The sequence below is a fragment of the Helicoverpa armigera genome, chromosome 2, assembly GCF_030705265.1.
Source record: "Helicoverpa armigera isolate CAAS_96S chromosome 2, ASM3070526v1, whole genome shotgun sequence".
Lineage (NCBI taxonomy): Eukaryota > Metazoa > Arthropoda > Insecta > Lepidoptera > Noctuidae > Helicoverpa > Helicoverpa armigera.
This window is the reverse complement of record NC_087121.1, coordinates 2,889,640-2,895,639: the sequence shown is the minus strand read 5'-3', so window position 1 is coordinate 2,895,639 and position 6,000 is coordinate 2,889,640. Positions and strand designations below refer to the sequence as shown.

General features: G+C 34.2%; 1 long non-coding RNA gene across 1 annotated transcript; it reads right to left on the bottom strand.

Moving 5' to 3' along the window:
* Positions 1–4,480: 4,480 nt before the first annotated feature.
* LOC135117725 (uncharacterized) lies at positions 4,481–5,164 on the bottom strand. Its single transcript, XR_010277086.1, has 2 exons — positions 4,971–5,164; positions 4,481–4,708 (listed from the first exon to the last, which is right to left on the bottom strand). It is a non-coding gene; the product is annotated as an uncharacterized LOC135117725 (long non-coding RNA).
* Positions 5,165–6,000: the final 836 nt, after the last annotated feature.

Sequence of the window (6,000 nt, the reverse complement as noted above, 5' to 3'; positions counted from 1 at the left end):
GTATGAAACCAAGTTGTTCAGCAGAATAATATATTCTTTGTCAAATGCATAAAGACTTTTCATACGAGTTCTGTGTTCTGTATGCAGCTAACATGCATTTGTGGACAAATAACAAATAGGTTATTACGTTAGTAATGCATAAAATCACGACCGTTTCCCACAGGGGTAAAGTGATGTAAGTCTAGTTACAACTGTGTAGTAATAAGACTTGCGACCATCTTTTTAACGGTAGCTGAAATCTTTACAACAGTAAAGTAACTTTTGAATTATGAAAAATATCGATATTTACCCCAATGCTATGCTTTTCTTGTCAGTTGTTTTAGCAATTTGTGCAAATATTTCTCTTGCTACTCAAAATAAATAACTAGCTCATTTTGAATAAGATTCACAATTTCCTTTCTCATTATATCTATCACTATAGACTGATTTCCATAAACTGGGCCAGTGTCAAACTTGGTCGAGAATAAATACTGAGCTTTCTTCAGATTAACATCGATAAATTCATATCAATGTGAACCCCGCCGAATGGATTATCACAAGCAATAGAGATGTCATATATGAACGTGGAGGGAACCATTTTATCGATGGTAAGTGCCCAAAGCGCCATTTTCATATCCTGTGACTATAAAGACATAACGCATATATTGTAAGCTTTGTACCCATCGTTAAAGGATATTACGGAAAGTGGAAGGATGGAAAGGATGTCCGGATGCCCTAATATTCAGCATAAGTACAGGAAAGTTACTTTTGTCCGAACAGTTGTAATATCATTCAATTTAAACAGTGCTTTAATGTCAACTATTATGAAGCTAAGGAGCTTGTTTCAGTTCTGATTTCAGTTCCTACTGAACCAATCTTAAAAATATTTTATGACTTGCTCTTGTGTACAAAGGATGAACTAAAACATAGGCGATTTAAGGGGATGCCATGAGCATAACACAGTGTACCTACGTAATTTATCTACCGCTATGTCATCATTCCTCCACTTAAGTGCAACATGGCGATTTTGTAAGCCCCTGCCGGCCCCATTCATTATACGGGTTCGGGGATGCACGTTTAGGGTTAGAGCTATTTATTTAAGTAACATGTAGGGTTAAGTAAACTATCATGCATAAGCTATGCTAAAAGATATAGGGTAAACTATCTGCATGGCTTAATTTTTATTTTACAACGCCGTTTAAAAAATACAGCCTCATTTCTCCCGAGCGATGTATCGAGCCATAGCCTAATAATTCGATACGTTATCCAGTTACCAGAGCAGGTTGGGTTTGAAAAGACTAGGCTAAAGTAAAATGTACCATATTACACTGGTCCTCAGACAAACAATCCATAAGACAGGTACGCAGGTATACCATCAACCTCTCTGCCTAGAAGAAATAGATTTTCATAATTTTATCAACTGCTACGATCATCAATGCATTGCCGCTTGTAGTCCAACTTAACCATGCAAAAACGGTAAACAAACACGCAGTCTATCTATCTACATACATTTACATACACGGCATATATTTTGCTTGAATAATGTGTGCAAAAATGCGAGCACTCAGAAAACATGTTTTGTCACGCCCTTGCGCCGCATAGGGAATAATGAAGAGCTGGTACGAAGGTACGAGATACAAGGTACGAAGGTAGGTAGGTCGTTACGAGAGGAACCGCAGTTATGGAGAAAGGTACTTCAAAAATGGAACTGTATTTTTTTACTCGCGTGGAGCTCTGTTGAAAGGAGTCTTTGAGTCTTTCAATATTTGAAGACCCATAATGCTGGCTGACAAGTTGATGGCAGGAAAAGTTTGTGACGTGACGGTTAGGAAGCGCGTTTTCCTTAGAGGATATAGAACTATTAAATAAATAATGCTGCACTTCCTTACCAAATGTTGCTGACTTCATAGTTAATAAATAGAATTGTTTTTACGTTATTGTTTTATTAAAATAAGATGGTATATTATTTATATATCAATTCATTTGTTACCACACAATTGTTGGTACAAATCTGTATCTATCTATAGATTATATTCCCTTTTCCCTTAGAGAAGCCGATTGCAGATAATTTAGGAAAAGCGAAAATTTTACAGCCCAGGCCTCAGCCGGGAACAGCTATACATTATAACGTTAAGTTACAATCATTTTTGATCCTACGCATTTTATTCCTATATTTTATTCTACCCAGCTAATAACTTTATGACTTCGACCTTTAGCTAGATCGTAATCACTAATCTTTTTACGCAGTTAGCTAGAAATCACAGTTTTTCTGAAATCCCCTACGTCCCTAGAGCCCCGGCGTGGCTCGTAAATTGAAATTTCCAATTGGAATACGTTCCAACAGTTTTACGGTTAGATTCACACCGATTTTTGTCTCGCGACGGAAAAACGTACCTATTCGTTTCTGATTCGTGTTGATTAGTTCGATTTTATATGTTGAGGGATTTTTTGTTGAAGTTTGATATCTGAATTAGGATGAAGTCATGAAATGTCTCTATTTGGAAAGACAATTTAGCTACTTGCCTCTAAGGATTAGACAGATTTGCTAGGGTTTCTATGGTAAGTAAACAACTCCTTCCAAGTTACCTCCATGAAACACCAGTCTAGTTGATTAAAATAAAATTATACCTAAGGCTATACGTATCTGTAAATTAAACCTTTACAAATTATAATTTAAATGGCCTTAAGTACATACGATAAACTCAATTCAATCTGTCACTTCAATAAAATTGCAAAAATGTTGTATCTTTCAACAGATTTTTTTAATATTTGAAAAGAACTTTCCGATATTATTTTCTTCAATCGAAAATCTTGGAGTGCAATCTGCATCTGTTTCTGATCCGATACAAAACTGCTGGGTTATTATATTTCTATGCGAAGATATAAAAAGCTACTGCAACGACTCTTTGATATGATAATGAGGTCAGCTGCGCTGGACGCTACTGGTGTGCAGGAATATTACAATTTTGTTCCAAATGAATTATTATTTTTTAATCTTGTGGTTAAATTAAATTGGTGAATAGGAAAGTGAATCATACGAGAAACGTTCGTTTAAACTTTAAATCAAATTCGAGTTTTTGTCAGATAACAAATTAAAGTACCATTTTGGTTAGTTCTCTTTGTTCTTCTGAAATTACAGATTGCATCAAAAGGATGCATCGATAAAGACGCAATTCACATTATCGTCCCAGACATGTGATTATGAGTACACAATATTCTAGATAACGCCTAGTCTAGTCTAGTCCTAGGTAAAAATATTCAATCAGCAAAGTGGTAGCAGACGTACGCTAGATAATATAATCTATTAAAAACGTTTTTTACATGCATATTTTAGAGTAGACACATGTAAAATTACTTTATGATAGTAAAATAAAACTTCATCTTTTCAGCTTAGTGGGTTCTTTATCAACATTTTTATATAGACCGTATAATATAATCTGGAATAATAAACGTAAATAGATATACAAAGCCATACAACAACTTCCCTCAACTAAGTAAGGTAAGAAGCTATCAAATTGCTTTGTTTTTCGTTCGTTATTGCTTCTAAGACGCCATTTTACCAGTCTTATATAAGGGTTTCCCTGACCCTTGAGATTATACCGGTAATCAATTGTTTTAAGCAGGTTTACCAAAGGGTGGCCTTTAACCCTTATGGAGGAAAAGGATTTGTAGCAGTGGAAAATTGATTTCAAGTTTCAAAACAAAGTGATTTTGTAAGACTAATATTTTGCGCATTTGAAGATGCATGTTATTGCAGAGTTTCTCCAGTCTTTCTTAATTAAGGTTTAATATAATTTTCAACAAGTTTTATATTAAATTTTGGGTGTCAAGGATTGTTATGGCGTCCAAAAACCGAGAGATGAAAAGTTTGGCAAGTATGGTATTGTGATTTTCATTAATTTGATTAATTTCTTCCTTATATTACTTTTATACAGCCCGCTAGGTGTCATTTAATATTCAATCCAATGCAAAAAAAAACTTGGAGATACGCTTTTTTTTTTCTTTCAGTAAAAGAGTTAGGTACGTAGCTACCTAACGCCTACAATACCATTATATTATCATAGACATGAAAACGCAAGTACTTGTGGGAGATTTACCTAAAATATGGCATAATTTAGAATATTGCGCTACCTGGCAATGGAAGAACGACTACAAGTTTCAAACTTACCCAGGCATTAATGTATAACACAAACAAGTTCAAGGGAAATTTTAAAAGCTAGTATTAATTTTAGTGTTATTAAGGTCGAGTTTTGAGTGTAGGGTAGACTGGGTACAGTTGTGCCAATTTTCATTTGATCACCAATAATTTTGTTATTTGACTAATTAGCTCGCAAAAAAGGAACTTGTATCGCAATTTGTACATTTGTGTACGTAAAAACACTAATATATTGTTCCTTAATACAATGTATTACTCATAAGATCAATTTTTAAAAAAATGGGAAAGTGTCACAACCGGCCACATACCAAGGGCGGTTGTGACGTGCATAAACATTTATCAAAATGGTCTATAATATCTTTTATTGTTGAAATGTTTAACATAATAAGCTTACAAACATTGTTTTAACAATCAAAAAAACAACATTTGCTCTGTTAAAACTTGTAGCTGTAGAAAGGCTTGTAGCTTGAGCTACACGTACAAAATCCCTTGTTTCACTTCTTCATCGGCATCTTTATATTTTTTGATATCACACTGCGCTCTTTCGGTCTTCCACAAACGCATTCTGGACATCTAAAAGAAAAAAATAATAATATGAGATTTATTATATGTATAGATATTCGTCACAACCGTACCCAAAAAAAATGACACAACCGTACCCAACGCATCATTTTGAAAACAAAAAATCGCCACGATTTTACCAAATACTTTACGTGAAAAGAAATCACTTGTAATTAAATATTAATGTTCAACTTTAAAAAAAAAAAATTATAAGATAATCTATCTGTATAAAAATAACAGTAATTAGGAAAAGAAATCGAACAAAAATACTTACTTTTGATTGTTGAAAAGCAATGTGGGCTCCTGCTTACGTCAACGTCGTGCGCCGGCCAAAGCAATACTGGGGAACGTGTTTAGGCTTGTAAGCCACGTCTTTCTCCCCTACACCACTCCCCCGTATTACGTATAGTTTCGTTACAATTGCGACTGTCACTACCGTACCCTGGCACAACCGTACCCAGTTTACCCTAACGAAATCAATTTGTTGAAGTCTTGTACTCAAAGCAGTAGAAGTGCTGTAAAATAAGTGACTTTAATGGAATAAGTAAGGTTTTGCATATCTTGGATAATGTACACTTAGCCCTTAGCTATCTAGGTACCTACTTATTTTGTAAATACTGGCTTTTGTAGAAAATCCAAAACTATGATTAAAGTAATATAGTCTGAGCATAATAATTTTGCTTTTACAAAGCTAAGTATTACCTACTTACCTACCACGTTTTACGGCTCAATTACCGTATCCTAAAATATTTTCTAAGTAAATACTTATGTTTGTAAGCTATTATTTATACTCCATCCTACTATGTATTAATCCTAATATGTACGTATTAAATATTATGCTACTATGGTATTAAAAAAGTGAAAGCTTGTATGAATTTTTGTTCCTCTTTTACGCAAAATATAATACCTATATAGATTTTGTTCAAACTTAGCAGTAACGTAGCTTATTTATCAGAATAACATATGCGTTACATTTTACTCATCTGCCGGAAAGCAGTTCCCTCCAGCTGCAGGTAAAACTCAGACTATTTATGTAGATAAACATTCAGTATAATTTCCAACAAAATATTCACCAACCAGTCAAAACAAGCGTGATTATCTCCACCATAAACCAAGTAGTATTTACTCTCCTGCACTAAACGCCTGCATGTACGTTAACTACTAAACAGATATACAACATGTTGCTATGAGCGAAGTTGCAGGCGCTTGATTATTTCGATTCAACTTGGTCCGGCTAGTTGGTTTCCTATTACTTGTGGTCTGTAGCTTTAATTTTCAGTGGTTAGAGAACTAGACTAAATTAA